Here is a 20673-nt window from a genome sequence, read left to right as displayed (position 1 = left end):
CGAAAGAGGACATTTGTGCGAATGACCTTTTTTTTCATTTAAAGGATATTTAAGGGTGTTACAATTAATCAACTACACCTTAATACCAAGTTAGTCAAAGTTGGCTTAGTCAAAGTTGGTTGTTTGACTAATTCTACGAAACAATAGTCACCCAATTTTTCTTTTTCTTTTTCTTTTTTGATGGTTAAAATTGTTCCTTATTATAATGGTAGAATCTACAAGAAATCCCAGACCAACAAGATTCTGTTCACAGGTTGAGTCGATGCTTGACTGTTTCTAAGCTTAGAAAAAGAACGAGTTTAAAAGTTTGCCAAGATAAACATAACGGAAAAGGCTCACATATGTCATCGAACTATCAGAAATGACTCATTTATAACACTCGTTAATAGTTTGACTCATTTATGCCATCGCCATTACTAAAATAACTCATCCATACTATTTCATTACCGGTGGTTTTACAAAATCCGATATGACACGTGGCATCAAATTATTGGTCCACATCATTTAATAAAAAATCAGCTCAAATAAATCCTAATTTAAACCAAAACCCGATCTGGTGACCTGACCCACCCAGCCTATTTCCCTACACCTCTTTCATTCCCTTTCATTTTGGAGGTTGCTTTTATTATATTACTAGTTCTTTAATTAGAAACAAGAGTACAAAAGATTGATCTTTTTTTCATTCATCTGTCCTTTTTTTTTCCCTTCATGTGGTCACAGTTACGCTTAGCTTTAGTTGTTCAACTTCCAAAAAAGAACTCTCTGTATCGAACATCAACAACCCCATTTTGAGAAATTTCTTAATCATGAACCACAAAGAAATGTAAAAAGATCCAAACTATAATCATAATAGTAGTAACAATAGCAACAACAAAGCAGGGGAGAGGAGATGAGTGAGATTAAGGCTTTTCAATCGTATAATGAAAGGGAATGAAAAAAGAGGGGGCAAATAGGAATAGGATCTGGGTGGGTCGGGTCAACGGGTCGGATTTTGGTTTGAATTAGGATTTATTTTGAGCTGGTTTTTTATTAAATGACGTGGACCAATAATTTGATGCTATGTGTCATATCTGGTTTTGTAAAACCACCATTAATGAAAAATGACATGAATGAGCCATTTTGGTAATAGCGATGACATAAATGAGCCAAACTATTAACGAGTGACACAAATGAGTCATTTCTGATAATTCGATGGCATATTTGAGCATTCTTTTGTAAAAATAACTATTTTTTCGGAAAATTCATGACAATAGATAATATTTGACACGAGACAAATAGCCAAAATTTGCAGAGAATACAGGAAGGGCCCGGGGTGGTTAGCCAAATATGTAATGATGAAGATCAAAAACCCTTAGCATGAGTTAACTCGACATTCCTATGAACTTGCGAAGAACTTAACAAGATTATTCGTATGTTAGCTTTACATTTCAAAACTCTCAAATGGATTCCAAATTTATCGGTATAACAATTCTTGTAAGAAACATCAGCTCAGCAACATTCCCAAATCACTCCTTCCAATCCTGTAGAAACCAATGAAGAATGGCAATAAAGATCACGTAGAATGAAAGTTAAGATAAACAGTGGATTAGATCAGCACATCGTTAGCAGATACTCTCGGCAACATTTGATTATATTTCAATTCATCTGCCAACTACTAATCTAATCTTTAGAAAGTAACGGTTAGATGTAAAATAAACCTTAAGGAATTCCAAGACATTGGAGACCATGTGTTTAGGAGAGAACTACTATACGACTAAATAGGAACTCAACCAAAAATGATAGATGCATTTGACAAACATGAATCTAACTGCAACAATGTCCAAAAAGACAGAGGATAATGTGAACTTAATACAAAGTTCACACAAACCTAAGATGACCAGGGATATTTGAATCTTCATCTTCAATGAACTGCTGAAGCACCACAATTGAATGGCCTTCGCACCTCCTCCCGCCCCTAAACTTTTTAAAAAAAAACCCTATGACAAGAGGGTTGACAAACGGTGAATCAAGATAGTGAAGGGGAGCCTTGAAGTAACTGGTAAAGGTGCTGCCATGTGACTAGGAGGTCACGGGTTCGAGACATGGAAACAGCCTCTTGCAGATCCTTCCCCGGACCCCGCGCATAGCGGGAGCTTAGTGCATCGGGCTGCCCTTTGGTGAATCAAGATAGTCATCATCATGTGACTTTGTTGGTTCAGATCAGATAGAAGGAAGGGGTTCACTGGGCACTCTCTTGTAACCACTTACCCACCCACCCAAACAAACAGAAAAAGCAAATGAAGGATTACCTGCAGGAAAAGAAACCAACATTTGAGACCACCTTTTACTTGGGACTACATTTGTCAGGACAGGAGGACTGATTTCAAAGAATCAAGCAAGCAAAATAGACTGAATCAGCTGAGGTAGCTCAAAGAAACATTTCAAAAGCCAAATCAGATGCCAAAAGAAGTTTGCATACATCTGCGGTACATGTTACGATGTACACCATGAGGGCCGCGGTCCTGAGACTGCAAGTCAAACAAAAACAATGATCAGAAACTGTATGCTGATCTAAAACGCAAAATGTGTCAGTCTCTAGCATCTCAATCTTCATTTTGAAGTTTCAAAAAGAAAGAGAAATGTCTATAAATACAACTCAGAAGGAGAAAAACAAATCAAGCTGGAAGGTCTTGTTTGAAATAAATTGATAATAATGTGTATGTGGTATACTGTATCAATACATTTAAGCAACTTGTACTATTTAGCAACAAAGCTCAATAGCTAGAGCTTTTCATCCTTCTCGATATAGAATAAAGAAATTTTGAACTTCTTTAGACACAAGCAAGTGTTCAATAGGTATCATCAACACGTACTTCCTCGAGGAGTTTAGTCTCCTGAGCTTAAGAACTTTTTGCAGGTGAATAATCACTATAATCAGGTTGTATAAACCACTTGAAGTAATTATGCAAAGGTAAACATGCTAATCCGGAATATGAAAAAATATTTTTTTAAAAAATGTACAATTTAGGAACAAGCGTTCCGTTTCTTCACTGGTTGTTAGCATAGCAAAATTCCTAGGATTATCCTGAGTTGGTATGTTTACAATTTGTAGAAATTTCTCTTTTGCAGAAATTCAACCTATATTGCTTAAAATGGTAGTGTTTTTTGAGAGGGACGTTTGGAGATTTGAGAGGGGCGCGGTTCCATGTTGTCTTTGGGATTTAGTTCTGTCAATTCATTTTCGACCAATTTTCGTCGCTTTACGACTCACACTGAATTTATCAAATTTTCTTATGCCTATTCTACAAATTTTGGTGGTTTTCGCGTTTTGGTTTATGACCAATTGCAAGCAAATTTCCATCTTCACAAACTATTTTTCTCTTTTTGTTACTTTGTCGTATGCGTTAGTTTCGTTGCATTTTTCCGTGAACTTCTAATTCATTTCTAACTTCAAGATTTATATCAAAAAAGCCCAATATACACTTTGTATATGACACTTATACACTTTCTTCTTCCAATTATACCAAGTATAATAGAGAAAAGGACCAAAATCATTCATAATGTTTGGGTTTGGATCAAAATCATACATATTCTTTCACATGGTGCACTAATAGTACATTATGTTTGCATAAGTGGTTCACTTTTAGTCACAATCCCAAATAAATTTAACGGAAAAGAACAAAAATGCCCCTGAACTTTTAGAAAAGGTATAAAAATACCCTTTATTCATCTATTTTGCTAAAACTACCCCTCAATTCAACTTTTTGAGAATTTATTCCCCTTGACTAACGGACAACACTAATTTTTTTTTTAAAAAAAATAAATTAAATTGCACATGACATTTTATTACTGAAAAATTGATTTATTCTTTTAAAAAGAAATCTGAAAAATCGTTATTTGTAGAATAAGGAAAAATAATTTTTCAACATCCATTTCTTAAAAAAAACAAATGTAGTAAGCCTTTTATATATATATATATATATATATATATATATATAAAAACAGAATTGGATTTTCATTAAAACATGTGGAATTTTTTTAAGTTTGGAAAAAAAAATTTAACGGGTGGAAACCCCATTTTTTTTTTTTAGAAAATTCAATTTTTAAATCTGAAAAACTGATTGTTTTTTTAAGTAAAATGTGCAAAACTAATACTCCATAATTTTCTTCTAGATTTAAAAAAAGATAGTTTTCTGTTTTTTTTTAAACACAGTTTTTCCATAAAAAATTTAATTTTTTCAGATTTTTATAAAAATCCAATTTTTCACATTTTGAAAAGAAAAAAAATTAGTGTTGTCCGTTAGTCAAGGTTTTACTCGTTAAAAAAAAGTTTTCCAAATTTAAAAAAATTCCAAGGTTTCAGATTTCTTTTTAAAAGAATAAATCAATTTTTCAGTAATAAAATGTCATGTGCAATTTTTTTTTTTTTTTTTAAAAAAAAAAATTAGTGTTGTCTGTTAGTCAAGGGGAATAAATGAGCCAAAAAGTTGAATTGAGGGGTAGTTTTAGCAAAATAGATGAATAAAGGGTATTTTTATACCTTTTCTAAAAGTTCAGGGGCATTTTTGTTCTTTTCCGTTAAATTTATTTGTGATTGTGACTAAAAGTGCACCACTTATGCAAACATAATGTACTATTAGTGCACCATGTGAAAGAATATGTATGATTTTGATCCAAACCCAAACATTATGGATGATTTTGGTCCTTTTCTCAAGTATAATATCCTCAATACAACCTCAACACCATCTACCATCCTTATAACAAGGTTTTTGCTTAAAAACATATTAACAACATGACTCAAGTTAGATTACTAGCCTGTTGGCCAAGCTTATTTTCCCCCCAAAAGTACTTATTTGAAAAAAAAGTGAGGTGTTTGGCCAAGCTTTTGGGAGAAAATAAGTGCTTCTGGGGAGTAGCAGAAGCAGTTTTTCAGAAGCTAAAAAAAACAGTTTTTGCCTAAAAGCAGTTTTTTAAAAAGTACTTTTGAGAAAAATACAAACAACAACACTTTTTAAAAGCTTGGTCAAACACTAATGGCTGCTCAAAAGTGTTTTTTTAATTAATTGGCCAAACACAAATTGTTTTTTGCTAAAAATGCTTTTTTGAAAAGTACTTAAAAAAATACTTTTTAAAATACGTTGATTTATTTGATAGTAAGTATTCTAAAGGCGTAATATTTTTTAAAAATAAAAATAAATCGACCTGATGAGGTCGGTAATATTGTACAAAAATTTGAAAAAATAATGTACCGCTTCACTAGGTCAGAAATTTATTTGATAGTAAGTATTCTAAATTATCTTTAATAAACCGACCTCGTGATATTCTTTTAAATTAAAAATCAAATAATTAAAATAACCGACCTCATGACGTGGGTTTATTTAATTAAAAATATTATAAATTATTACTAATAAACTGAGTCGGTATTCTTTTAAACTAAAAATTAAAGATACCGACCTCATCTTAGTCGGGGCTTTTAATTAAGGGTAACAAAAAAGTCTCAAAATTGAGTTGGGGTAACTATAGTTTTTTTTATTGAGTAGGAGTGATAAACTTTGGATTAGTGATTAGGGAGTTTTGACTTGCCCCAAAGTTATATTTTTAACACTTTGACCCCAAACTTTATTCTTTACACTTTGCCCCCAAGTTTTATTATTAACACTTTGACCCAACCTATATAAACCATAAAATACCCCCTCCCCCCCACGACCCCCTGCCCCCACCCCCACCCCCCACAAAAAAAATGTTTTTTTAAAAAAGATTTTGAAAAGTTTTTTTTTGTTTTCTTTTTCCACCCACACCCTCCCCTTGCACCCTCCCAAAAAAAATTAATTTTATTCTAAAAGAAAATTTTGAAAAGTTTTTATTTTTGGTATTTTGCACAACCCCCGCCCTTGCCCCCCACCCCCACCCCCAGGCCCACCCCCCACCAAAAAGAATATTTTTTTAAAAAAAGATTTTGAAAAGTTTTTTTTTTGTTTTTTTGTACCACCCATCCCCCCGCCCCACCACCCCGCACCCTCCCAAAAAAAAATTATTTTAAAAAAGTTTTGAAAAGTTTTTGTTTTTGATTTTTTGCACCACCGCATCCCATCCACCCCACCCCAAACCCCACAAAAAAAATGTTTTTTTAAAAAAGATTTTGAAAAGTTTTTTTTGTTTTTGTTTTTTTGCCCCACCTACCACCCCTACCCTCCCAAAAAAAATTAATTTTATTTTAAAAAAAAGTTTTGAAAAGTTTTTGTTTTTGCTTTTTTGCGCCACCCCCAACCCAGCCTGAGCCCCCCCCCCCCCCCACCCCGGCAAAAAAAAACTTGAAAAGAAATTTTTTTCTTTGGTTTCTTAGTCCACCCACCCACCCAAAAAAAAAAGTTTTGAAAAGTTTTTATTTTTTGCACCACGCACCCCAAAAAAAAAATTCTTGAAAAGAAGTTTTGAAGTAGAGAGAGAGATACCTCCTCCATATGTTGATCCTAGCAAACCCGGAGAAGGCGGACAAAGAGGAGGCATGGAATCGGAGAATCATTGCGAACGAGGAAAAACAAATGCTCTTTATGCAAAACAGCTGGCACAAAAAATAACATGTCCAAGCCGAAATGCTCCATAGTTGTTAATTGCACTGTGTTGTAATAATAGTTATTTTTTGGAACTTTATGACATTTTAATGTTGTTTTTTTTAGAATGACAATTTATGTTCTTGGTGTTTGTGAACATGGTTTATATGATATGTTGATCGTGTTCAAATCACAAATGTGTGTATTCTTTTTAATAAATTGCTGAACAGTTTCCAACTAGTAATGAATCTGTTGCAATAGCTCTATAACTTGGTGGGTTTTATCCATCAAGTAACACGACTTGTTGCATCAACTAGTATCTTGTTGGATTTTATCCAACTGCTAAAAGATTTCCAATAAGTAAGCAATCTGTTGCAACAACTAATAGGCCTTGTTGCAGCAACTAAGTTACATGTTGGGGTTTTTCCAACAAGTGGAGTGACTTGTTGCAAAAACTGCGTAACTTGTTGTGTTTATCCAACAAGAGTAAGGACCTGTTCAACAACTATGTCACTTGCTTCAACAGATACTACAGTTGTTGCAACAAATACTACACTTGCTATAACAGATACTACTTGATTCACCCATATTTGGTGATCAACAAAGGGAATCAATGATATTTAGTGATAAACAAAGGAAATCAACGATATGTAGTGATCAATATATAATACTTAATCAATTTGATGGTATTTTGTGTCAGGAAAGATGATCTACTAAGTCAGTATGCATGCACTAAATCCAATGATCATTAGAGTGAATTGATGTGAACTACTTGATTCACCCATATTTAGTGATAAACAAAGGAAATCAATGATATTTAGTTATCAATGTATAATAATTAATCAATTTGATGCATTTTGAGTTAGGAAAGATGATTTACTAAGTCAGTATGCACTAAATAGAGTGATCACTAGAGTGAATTGATGTGAACTACTTGATTCACCCATATTTAGTGATAAACAAAGGAAATCAATGATATTTAGTGATCAATGTATAATACTTAATCAATTTGATGTATTTTGAGTCAAGAGAGATGATCTACTAAGTCAGTATGCACTAAATCGAGTGATCATTAGAGTGATTTGATGTGAACTACTTGATTCATCCATATTTAGTGTTAAACAAAGGAAATAAATAGTATTTAGTGATGAGTATATATATCTACTAACATCCTTAATGGATTAGATAGTAATTTCATGGATTAGATGGGCAATTCTAAGTGTATTCTTCCTCAATCGAGTGATCATTAGAGTGATTTGATGTAAAGTACTTAATTCGACCATATTTAGTGATAAAAAAATGAATTCAATGTTATTCAGTATAAACAAAGAAGTTCAATGTGATCAATATCGTGAATATGTTGCAACAATGGAGGAGTTGTTGCAACATATGAGATATCTGCTGCAACATATGAGTAAGTTGTTACAACATATGAAATACCTGCTTCAACATATGAGTAAGTTGTTGCAATAATTCAAACAAGGTGATTAATCTGTTGCAACAACTATGCAACTTACTTAAACATCTGATCCATCTGTTGAAACAGATTAGTAACTTGTTGCAACTTCTTCAACAAATGTATGATCTGTTGCAACAATTAACTCATCTGTTGCGACCTATTTTTTAGTTTTTGCAATAATTTAAGCAATTGTTTGATTTTTTTCCAACAAGGTGAGTACGACTATGGGTAGTTCAGGTGCACTTAAAGTCAACTACAACTAGAAGGCATGCCGATCTTGCCACCAACAAACCTTTGACTTTGACTGTGAAAAACTCCAAATAGGCACACAGTAGTTTAGAGTAGAAGGAGTGAAAGCCACTTGACTAGTTGGAGAGGAGCATTTGTTGCAACAACTAAGCAACTTGTTTAAAAAGATTAGTAACTTGTTGAAACAGATTAGTAACTTGTTGAAACTTCTTCAACAACTGTATGCATTTGTTGCAACAATTAGTAAGCAAAATAAATAAGTTCATAAACAGAAATTGTTCAACAACCACCTTGGCTCCAAATACCACAACTAATCAAAAGAAATAAGTTTATAAACATCATTCACAAATAACATAAAGGACAAAAAAAAAAAAAAAAAAATAGAAATTGTTAAACAACCACCTTGGCTCCAAATACCACAACTGAAGTAAAAATTTATTCAGCAACTGCCTTCTGGGGTGTAGCAGATTTCCTTGATCTACTTCATCTCCTTCATTTCCATCATTAGTTTCTTCATCTTCTAGTTTTTCTTCACTTTCTTTGTTTCTTTCTATTGCTTCTTGGCTCTGTTCTTCATCTCTTTCTGAGGATTGATTGTCAGTTTGGCTGTCAATTTGACTATATCTTTCCTCAAGATTTGCTAATTCATAAATAGATTGTCTACTTGTTGCAACAAGTGTAGAACTTGTTGCACTACACTTGTTGCAATAACTACAAATCTGTTGGATATCTTCTACAAACAGAACCGACATAACTGAAGCTATGTCCAACAGATTTGTAGTTGCCGCAACAGATTGTCTACTTATTGCAACAAGTGTAGAACTTGTTGTAACAACTACAAATTTGTAGGATATCTTCTACAAACAGAACCAAATAACTGAAGCTATGCCCAAGAGATTTGTAGTTATTGCAACAGATTGTCTACTTGTTACAACAAGCGTAGAGCTGTAACAACTACAAATCTGTTGGATATCTTCTACAAACAGAAGCAAATAACTGAAGCTATGTCCAACAGATTAGTGAATCGTTGCAACAGATTGTCTACTTGTTGCAAAAAGTGTAGAACTTGTTGCAACAACTACAAATCTATTGGTTATCTTCTACAAACAGAACCAGATAAATACCAGGACAAGAACAAAAAAACTATCTGTTGGATATATTTTCCTAAACGCTGAACCATACCAGGACAACAATAGAAAAACCATTTATTTCACTACAAACACACAACAACAACAACCTAGATTTTATCCAAACTTTTCCTAAACCTAAAAATAAATAAATTCAAAACTTCCTTTCAAGATTTTTTTTTTGGAGTGGGTGGGGTGCAAAAAATAAAAAATAAAAACTTTTCAAAACTTTTTTTTAAAAGATAATTTTTTTTTGGGTGGGTGGGGGAAGTAAGAAACCAAAAAAAAAAAAAATTCAAAACTTCTTTTCAAGAAAAATCATTTTTTTAGGTGGGGGTAGGGGCGGGGGTAGTGCAAAAAAAAAAAACAAAAATTTTTTTTTTGCGAAACTTCTTTTTTTAAAACAATTTTTTTGTGCAAGGGTGGTGGGTGCAAAAACACAAAAAGAAAAACTTTTCTATTTTTTTTTTGGGGGGGGGGGGGGGGGGGGAGGGGTGGGAGGAGGAGGAGTGGGGGCTGTTAAAAAAAATCATTTTTTTGGGTGGGGGTAGTGCAAAAAAACAAAAACTTTGCAAAACTTTTTTTTTTAAAACAAAGAAGGGGTGGGAGGAGGAGGGGGGGGGGGGTGAAAAAATAAATAAAGAAAATCAAAAGTTAAAAAAAAATATTTTTGGGGTGGGAGAGAGGAGAAGGGGGGTGGCTGGTGAAAAAACAAATAAAAAATTTTAAAAAATAAAAATATTTTGGGCGGAGGAGGGGTTGGTCAAAAAGCAAATAAAAAATATTAATTTTTTTTTTTAAAAAATAAAAATTTGGAGGTAAAGGGGTGTGGGCCGGGAGAGGGGTGCGAGGAGGAGAAGGGGACTGATGTATTTTTTGGAATTAAATTGGGATTTTTTTATATTTTATAAAAAATTAAAAAGTTTTAAAAATTATAATTGAATCTCATTTAACTTAATCATATTTTTAAGATAAATTTGACCGTAACTTGTCACAATTTGTAATCAGTGAACTTTCTTGTGACCTTTACTTTATTTTTCCATCTTAGTCAAATAAAATTAAAATCAGATTCTTTTTCACATTTCTGTATCTCTCTTCCTCTCACGTTTTCTCTCCCTCTCTCTGACCCTAATCACCATCACCGTTCCTGTCAGTCGCCGTCGTCATTTGAGCCTCGCTTCAGGGCTTAAGCTCGCTTTAAGCGCCCCTTTGACAACGCTGCTTCTATAGCTAAAGTATTGGACTCTTACTAAAACTAAAAAACTGAATGTATAGAAAGCTCTAAGTTTCTATGCATTGGAATTTATTGAATCAACAAAGGAGTACTAATTCAAAACAATTAAACGTGGTGTTTAAAAAATGAAGTTATTGGAATGCAGTGGTCTACTGGAAATTTATAATTGTACTGTGTTTAAAGCCCAAAAAAAGAATCAAAACATGAGGAAAGAACTGGTATACTAGTTCCTAAGCACCAGAAACTACAAGGGTTTTGTTTGTTCAAGGCAAATAGTCAGTGAGCTAAAAACAAAAACTTAGATGAAGCAGGAATCTCTGCTTGTCTAGCTATCTGAAGTTTATGTCTATGTTGGAAACTTAAGGCAGAAATCAAAAGAGAAATGCAAAAATCTATTTTACAAATTGAGCAAAACAACTTGTATATTTTGTACTAGGTACATTTGGCTAATGATACTCCGCACATTTTGTAGGTCGAGCTTGCTTAATTGTTCAAATAAGAATCTCAGAAGTTCTTGTTGCCATTTCCCTCCAACCTTACACATTCACAAATTCAACAAATCAGTTTAGGAATGCACAAATCTCTGCTGAAGTGATAACCTTGAATAGTGCATGCCCGACTCTTCTGTATCTTGGAACTTCAGCTCAATCTCTAGCACTTTATCAATTCGTTTCTATATACTTGTAAGTCTGCAAATTCTTTTCCTTTCCTTTCCTTTGGATTTGAAGTTGTCAAGATTAACTTATTTGTTAGAAGTTTAGTATCTGTAGCTCAAGCTTCATCCTTGCTTTTTCATGAAAATCAGCCTTTTTTAGAGAGTCAATTAGTATCTCCATGAAGAAAATGTTATCTTGAAAAGAACTTTCTCAGCTATGTCAACTGCTGTGACCAGTATCTGCGCACAACTTTCTTGTCTTTCGTACTTAAGTAGTATCCAATCCTCCTAAAACAAGTAATAGTACAACTCCATCAACCAGTCCTACAACAACTGGAATGCATTTCTTCCATAAGTACTATGACCCACCTCTATTATATGAGGTCTAGGATTACTTCTAGAAGGATTGAACTCTATAAACATCCAAATATATGACCAAGCTCACCCATTTGATATGCCTTTTAAATTACTCAGAGAGAGGAAACCCATCTTGGCTTATCAATGGCCTTGTACATTTAATCTTCCATTCAATTCCGTTAAGCCATTCTTTGGTTTAGTTATGCCTGGATTAGTCATCTAGGGAATGGTAATGTAGGGATTAGTAATGCAAGGATTGCATAATGCAGGGATTGCATAATGCTGGGATTATTTCTTGTTGGGGGTTTAGTTTGATATTTTACATTAGTATACAATGTATAGTTTAAAATATTTATTTACTTTTTAAATAAAATAATTGTTTTTTCCCTATTGTGAGGGTTAACGTTGTCTTTTTAACATTTTTAATCCATGTATTACTAATATCGGCGCCCAACTTGTTTGGTAGTGAGGCGTTGTTGTATTACTGATTTCGGCATTCTTATTTCACATTCTATCCGGCATAAAATAATGCATAGATTCCCACATAGCTTTTTTTTAAAAATGGTAACAGGTTTTCATTAATTACAGGAAAAAGAGGTCTCGGCACAAAGATAGTGCTAAGACATACATCCCCTAGATACAAGACTTCCAATAGAGAAAAACCCAAAAACCTGGTCTTGTACCAGGAAAACCCAAAAACCGGGTCTTGTACCAGTTACAGGGACCGTATGAGATCAACTAGTGACTCTATGTCTTGTAGAAAAGCTTCTTTACTCCAAAAGTAAAACTAAATATACATACATTTTGATTTTCTGTTCAGTATTTGCTGATCCTACAAAGCATCTGGAATTTCTTTCCAGCCAAACTGCCCACCATATATATGCAGGAATGAGACTCCACCACTTCTTCTGACATGTTCCAGCAACTACATTGTCCCAAGTTTCCATCAGCTCCATATTATTTCTTGGAATTACCCAACTCAGCCCTCTCATACTCATGAATAGCTGCCATAATCTGTTCTTAACCTGGCAGTGAATGAAAGATGGTTGTTTGTTTCATTGGCCATGCCACACAAAAAACACTTAGAGCACAGGAACATGCCTCTCTTCATTAGACTTTCATGAGTTGGGACAGCTTGCTTTGTCACCAACCAACAGAAAACACTCACTTTAAAAGGGACTTTGGGCTTCCAGATGTGCTTCCATACCCTGGGGCCTGGGTCCATGTTGCTGGGCATTGTTGTTTGGAGTCTCATAGGCAGATTTTACATGAAGACTCCTCTGCAATTGTTGTCCCAATTCAGTCTATCATCTTGCTTCACTGAGCCTTTGAAACTTCCAGGAGCTTGAAAAATTCAATCGTTTTTGTTATCTTCCAATCATTGAGAAGTCTTCTAAAGCCGAAGTTCCAATATTCAGCTATAGTGGCATCTGGCTGCTGAGCTAAGTAGTATAAGTAAGGGAAACTGTGTTTGAGAGGACAATTCCCTAACCAGACATCGTTCCAGAAGGAATTCTTTGCTTCATTCCCCACCTAAATGCTGATGTTAATCTTAACAGTTTGCCAGAGAGATCTTATGGATCTCCATACACTCACCCCGTAGGAATTGACTGCTACACCTGTGCACCAATGACCTTTATCTCCATACTTTTCACATATCACTTTCCTCCGGAAAGCATGTTTCTCCCGTAGGTAGCTCCAGAGCCATTTCATAAGTATGCTCTTGTGGTTCTCAAATTTCTGATTCTTAAACCTCTTTCCTTTATACTGATTGTGAGAGTTTTTCAATGTACTAGATGATAGCCCCTTTACTTTGTTCCCTTGCCAAATGAAGTTCCTCCAGAGAGCATCAATCTTCCTCTTAAGACTCACAGGTAAAGGGAAGATAGACACCATATAAGTGGGCAATGAATCTAATACACTGTTTACCAATATGACTCTCCCACCCAAAGACAAGTATTTTTTCTTCCATTTGGACAACTTCTTATCACACCTTTCTAGCACACTATTCCATATCTGTTTGGACTTATGCAGGTGTTATTTATATGGAAAACAAAAAGAAGCAACGAGGAGTTGTATTAATTGATGCTGTTTTATATATGGAAATTAATTATCCTCAAATCCCAACCATTTATAAGCTTATGCTGACTTTTTTTGTGGGTATTAGCTCTTCTAAAACCCAAACCAAACGACCCCTTAGATTCCGAACAGACATAAGATATCCTTTGTTTATATTTACATTTTACTTATTCTAGAATTTAATCATGTAGTGAAACGCTCTGGATATCTCTACGATTTGTTGGTCTATGTTGCTTTGCATTGTTCTGGATTTTTTGAAATTGGTAACACCCCAAAAAGAAGGCCTGGTATATCATATCTACAAGTACAGCCCCTAACAATAACTTACAATGAGGCCAAAAAGTCTAGTAACGATTCTGCATCACCTACTAACTGTTCTTTACACCAAAAATAAATTTGGGAAATGCAAGAACTCTTGATCTTCTGGATTGAACTGTTCTTGCCTTCAAACCATCTAGTATTCCTCTCTTTCCAAATAGTCCACCATATGCAAGCGGAACAATCTTCCACCACTCTTTGTGACAAGTTTCTCCTTTTATACCGTTCTAACTACATATGAAATCAAAAGTACCTTGGGGCATCACCCAAACAATTCGAGCTAGAGCTGCAAAAAGTTGTCGTCTGGTAATGGAACAATGCAAGAAAAGATGTCCATTGATTTCAGCTTCCTGGTGACATAGAAAACACCTAGAACTGAGATGGAAACCCCTTGTCTGAAGTTTATCATGGATGAGACTATCTTTCCTAACTACTAACCAAGTAAAGCATACCACTTTGAAAGGAGCTTTTGCTTTCCATGGCCATGGGTCACCGATCTGCTCTCCTCCCTGAGGCTTGAAAAACCTTCAAGCTTCCTGAAAAAATCAATGACCCTAGGGACCTACCAGTCATTAAGGAGCCTTCTAAAGTGAAAATACCACCCTTATGGAGTCCAAAGATCTTCAACTGTAGCATTGGGAGAAGAAGATAAAACGAACAGATAGTGAAATTGGTCTTTTAGAGGCTCATTTCCTAACCAGGCATCATTCCAGAAGGAGATTTTCTTCCCATTGCACATCCTGACCCCTGTATTTGCTATAAACACCTCCCATAATTTCCTGATGGATTTCCAATTCCCCACTCCATACGCAGTATTCACTAGTTTGGTAGTCCAGTGACCCATTTGTTCATGCCTGCACTGTATAACCTGTCTCCATAATGCTTGCTCCTCAGTGTTGTATCTCCAAAGCCACTTCATTAGTAGGCTCATGTTGTGCATTCTGAGATCTTTGAGTCCTAATCCTCCCACTTCATTGCATTGTTCTGGATTTTAGTTGCTTGTCTGCTAATTGCCAGTTTTAAAGGGTTTCTTTGTTGAATAGCTAGTATAAGATGATTAGTCTAGTTATTAGAATGTCTTAGCAATTCCTCTGTTTGACCCGTTCCTTTATTTGATGAGTAGCAGGACTTTTTCACGGCATCTCTCCTCTCTCGCATAGCACTACAGTGGTAGAACAGAATTAGGAAGATAAGATGCTCTCAGGTTCTGCATTAACTTATATTTCTCTATATCCTCCTTTTATACATACACCTTTCTAATAGGGCTGAGCACCAGGGGTGTGTCAGTATTGTATGAGAAGCATTAGACAACTTCAAACTATCATGTATACAAGTGTCATCTCATCAGAGACTAATGGACTTTAAATTAAAGATATCTGGGGTGTTCCTCCGTGTAGTGTGCAAAAGAGCTTTGGATCTCTATCAAAATGCATATCGTCACCCTGAAAGCTCTAAGCCCAGTGGACGTGCCATTATGATATTTGCTTTTTCTAAGAGCTGTTGTTTAGCAGCTAAACTTTGTTTAACGTTCTCAAAGATCTACTTCTGCAAATTTCTAAGGCCCTTTTAATTTAATAATTTGTTCGAAGAGCACATAACATTGTGTCAGTTAATGTCTCAATTTACTTGGTCTTAGCCATGGTTCTTTGTTTTTCAGTATTCAACATGGGAACTCAACTTCAACCAAGAGTAGTAGGCATTCCCGGAAGTCAAGGTAAGTGAAAGTTTGGATTACATGGCATTCTTTGCACTTATTTATAGTACCCCCACCCTCCAAGGAAATAGAAAAAGTAAGAAGATAATAAGTTGGGAATTGTGAGAACTTGGATTCTCTTAAGAAAGCACGTGATGTGAAGACCAATGAGCAATCACAACAACTATTACTTATTCTATTTGTCCTTTTAACTTCTTCAGAAAAGCAAAAGAGAGAAGCTTACAAGGACTGGATAGGAAGCTTACACCTAACATTTTTAATTGAGTTAAGCTTTGGTTTATGATGGCTTGCTTTTCCACTATTTAACTTTTCTTGAGCTTTTTAAAATCTTACAGAGAGAAGCCTTCCTTTTTTACGTTGTCTTATTCTATTTCCTATTACCAACATGTGCAAAAGATGCAAATTTGCAATTGAAAGGCGTTTTAAAAGTAACTTATTATGATTTTTCCTTAAGATTCTTTTTAAACTGGTCCAGAATTCTGGTTGAAGTACAAATCTTCTTTTTACAGGTCTGTTGGATGTAGAAGTATATTCTACAAAGGGAGCTCGAGTGAGGAATTCCCCCAGGAACAGATTTATGCGCACCTTAAATCAGTCAGCAGTGGTCTCGGCTCAAGCAGACAAACAGAAAGTAGGACTTTAGTCAAAATGTGTGGAATTACATCAGCTAGAGATGCTGCTCTTGCAGCAGAAGCTGGAGCCAATTTTATTGGTATGATCATATGGCCTAACTCAAAACGTTCCGTTTCACTTTCTACTGCAAAGGAAATCTCACAGGTTGCGCGGGAATATGGAGCTCAGCCAGTTGGGGTGTTTGTAGATGATAATGCTGACACAATACTAAGGGCCTCTGATGCAGCAGACCTTGAATTGGTGCAGGTGAGGACCTGTCATCTTTCACCATCTTGAATTTCTTGTTTTCAATGCTCAACATGTTCAAATTGAGCAGCTTCATGGAAATGGTTCTCGAGATGCTTTTCCAGTTTTAGTCGGGGAGAAACGTATAGTGTACGTACTAAATGCAAATGAAGAGGGAGGCCTTTTGAACTCGATTTCTGATGAGGAGTCTTCTCTCGTTGATTGGATTCTAGTGGATAGTGCCAAAGGTGGCAGGTACAGTTTCTCCTTATATACACACACAAAGAGACCAGTCATTGGGCTGTGTATGTAATTATACACCTTCTCTTTTGGACTAAGCTTAATCCCATCCCATATTGAGCTAAATAACAAAGATGTAATTCCGTTTGGTTAGTATTATTGAACTCCTTTTTTGGATTCATTCATACCAAAGCAAACTTGTTTTTTTGGAACTTTAGCACGACTAAGCAACTGAATCTAATGTGATAGGAATCAAACCACTTAACAGTGACATTGTAATGAGAGCAAGAATAGCTCTAGTAGTAATGAATTCATTTTAGAGGATGAATTCATACCTAAGGTTCAGTTAGTGTTGGACTGTAAAATATGAAATAAAATTCCTTATGCACCTATCTATGTGCCGTCTTTAGATGAAAACTAATGATTGATTCTACTGAAATGAAATTGGGTCTAAGCAGCTGAATTATACCTTCTTTCTCACCGCCAATTTTCACTTGGGAAAAGGAATTTCCAAAAGAAAAAAGAATCTTTTAAAATTTTGGAAATTCGTTAATTCAAATGCAGTGGTTGTTATTTCAATTTTTGTTTTTAGACACGATCCGTAATTTTCCACGTCCCTATCCTCCCCCCTCTTCAACAACATACCCAGTGAAATCTCACAAAGTGTGCGGTCTGGGGAGGGTAGAATGTACGCAGACCTTACACCTATCTTGAGAGGCGATTTCCGGTAGACCCTCGGCACAAGGACAAACAAGTAAAGCATATAAATAGTCCTGACAAAATATGAGTATATAAAAGCATGATACTGATGTCTGAGAATGTTTGTGAATCCACTACTGTTGTTCAACAGTGTATTGACATGCTTTTGCAGTGGCAAAGGGTTCAACTGGACTAAGTTTAAGCTACCATCAATTAGAAGCAAAACATGGGTGGCTCTTGGCTGGAGGAATTAACCCGGAGAATGTTTGTGAAGCTCTTTCTGCTCTTAAACCCAATGGAGTGGATGTCAGTAGTGGCATATGTGGACAGGACGGAATCCAAAAGGTTGAGTCACGGATACTATCATTCATGAATGCAGTGAAATCTTTACGTCTTTAGTCGATATTGATTAGCTACAAATTGCCTAGTGCAGATTGTTAAATCAACTGCAATGTTGGTGCTGATCATCTTGTAATTTCTCTGCTAATTAGTGTAGGCCAAGACTAATATCTCATGATACATCAGGTTTGTATTTTTAAAGAAACATCCTTTTCTTTGTAACAGTGAAACTTCCCTCATGTGGTTCAACTGATTGGCTGTAGACAGTGACTTTTTTGATGGAGGACGGATTGACTACCTTGACGACAACTAATAAACTGCGTAATGTTAGTTTTGAAAATTGATGTTTTGTTGTTTCCTTCTCCTTACCCCTCACCCATTTTTTTTTTCTTTTTTTCGTTCCGACTTGCTTGACGTAATCAATGTAGTCACGTTCTTGTGCAATTCCAGCGTGATAAAATCTGAAGTGATCGTAGTGGAGCCACGCAGAACAAAAAGATGTGCTGAATACAGATCGTAAGCTTTCTTGGCCAACCAGCGGAAGATCAAAGGAAAATAAGATAGATTCTTTGTTCCAGTCAATTATTATAATATACTGTATGAAATTTTTTGGATCACTTGGTCGAACAATTAGCCTCAGTTGTGAATATGCAGGCTTGAATTAGTCGTCCAATGGCCTGATTGTTAGTATAATTAAGCACCTGTCTATCACGTTTTACCGTACTCGATTGAAGATTGACGTTTCCATCGCCATTTATGAGACCCATTAAGCTTGTTGGAGTGTATACATGTTCCCCACAGTTGTACTTAATTGTATGCTACTTGGTCAGATAAACAAGTCTTCCACCAAATGATAATGTGGGATTTGAGGGAAAAGATGATCGGGGGGTGACGCCATTGTTATGGTTACGGTTTGACGGAACCAGTAACTTTGGCCCAAAACTCTATATTTGTGCTCAGAAAATCCGTCCATAACACGAACAAGCATTGTAAGCGCTTCTCTCAGATAACTCGATAAATGTTTGAGACATTTTAATTAATTTTCAAATTTTAATTTTTTTTGAATTAATACTGATAATCTTTCTCAAGACATGACTAGACCAGTTATACATTGAGACATCCAATGGCAGAACACGCTATTAATATATCTCAAAATTTAATTGACTAAATTATTGAAAAAGAAATCCAACCTATCATTTAGATATATGTCTTATCATGGTGGAAACAATATTTTAGTAGCGAAATCTAAGTAGAATCCAAATTCTCCAAGAGAGCATACCTTTCCTATGCACCGAGGAAGTTTATCATCATGACCATGGGTGTGTAAGTAGGTAACTAGAGTAGTGGCATATGATAGTGTCTTTCTTGTAATATCTCTTGCTAACTAATTTGCCATCACACGATAAATTATATTAGCACTATAAAAGAAGTTTATACTATTATCGGGATATGATAGTTTGCAACAAATTTTGATATGCGGAAAATAAATTGCGATCACAATTAAAATATAAAGAAATATAAATATTTTATTGATAAACAATGCGGATACTCTGAATTTTCTTGGTAATTCGAGGGCCGTTAGTAGCGTATTTCTCGAACTTAGGATGACCTCCTTGTGATGCGGATTTATGGGATTTCCGAGATGTGTTTTGATCTCTTTGTGAATATCCAAGTGTTTATAGGATACTCAAGATGTCTTTTTCCTTTATATAGGCGTAAGTTAGGGCTTAAGGTAGAGTAGCCTCCAAGAAATCCTCACATGATCATAGAGTTTGAAGATTGATTGAACTCGCCTTATAGGGTCACGTAAAATTTCAATGTCTACGATAACTTAAATCGTTATTTCATTATCACATGCAGGGGCGAAGTTAGCATAGTACTCGGGGGTTCGGTCGAACCCAGTAACTTTGGTCTAAATCATGTATTTGTCTTGAGAATTTCATTGAAGATGTATAAATTGTAAATTTAGAACCCAGTAACTTAAACGAATTAGAATTCCGAACCCACAAGCCTCGAATCCTGGCTCCGCCTCTGATCACATGACACATAAAACTTGTGTTACTATTAAGACGTCAACTTTTTACCTGACTGAAATTTACATGAATTAAACTTGACTTGTTTGATAGAAAGTGGATATCGACTATACCTTGAAAACAACCAATCGACAGCTCCCACTAAAACTAACATGATATAGGCGCTGAAGGGGTTCAATATGACATGTAAAGACCCTTTTTTCATTTAAAGGTGTTACAATTAATCAATTACACCTTAATACCAAGTTAGTCAAAGTTGGCTGTTTGACTAATTCTACGAAACAATTGTCACCCAATTTTTCTTTTTTTGATTGTTAAAATTGTTCCTTATTATAATGGTTGAATCTACAAGAAATCCCAGACCAGCAAGATTTTGTTCACTGGTTGAGTTGATTCTTGACTGTTTCTGAGCTTAGAAAAAGAACGAGTTTAAAAGTTTGCCAAGATAAAAATAACGGAAAAGGCTCAAATATGTCATCGAACTATCAGAAATGACTCATTTATGTCACTCATTAATAGTTTGGTTCATTTATGTCATCGTCATTACCGAAATAATTCATTCATGCTATTTCATTAACGGTAGTTTTACAAAATCAGATGACACGTGGCATCAAATTTTTGATCCACGTCATTTAATAAAAAACCAAGCTCAAAATAAATCCTAATTTAAACCAAAACCCGACCTGTTGACCCGACCCACCCAGATCCTATTCCTATTTCCCTCCCCCTCTTTCATTCCCTTTCATTTTGGAGGTTGATTTTATTATATAACCAGCTCTTTA

General features: G+C 35.1%; 1 pseudogene; it reads left to right on the top strand.

The window, feature by feature from the left end:
- The first annotated feature begins 11061 nt into the window (after positions 1–11061).
- On the top strand, positions 11062–18611 carry LOC132607616 (N-(5'-phosphoribosyl)anthranilate isomerase 1, chloroplastic-like; annotated as a pseudogene).
- The last annotated feature ends 2062 nt before the right edge of the window (positions 18612–20673 follow it).

The sequence above is a fragment of the Lycium barbarum genome, chromosome 8 (genome assembly GCF_019175385.1).
Source record: "Lycium barbarum isolate Lr01 chromosome 8, ASM1917538v2, whole genome shotgun sequence".
Lineage (NCBI taxonomy): Eukaryota > Viridiplantae > Streptophyta > Magnoliopsida > Solanales > Solanaceae > Lycium > Lycium barbarum.
This window is presented reverse-complemented; position numbering and strand designations above follow the sequence as displayed.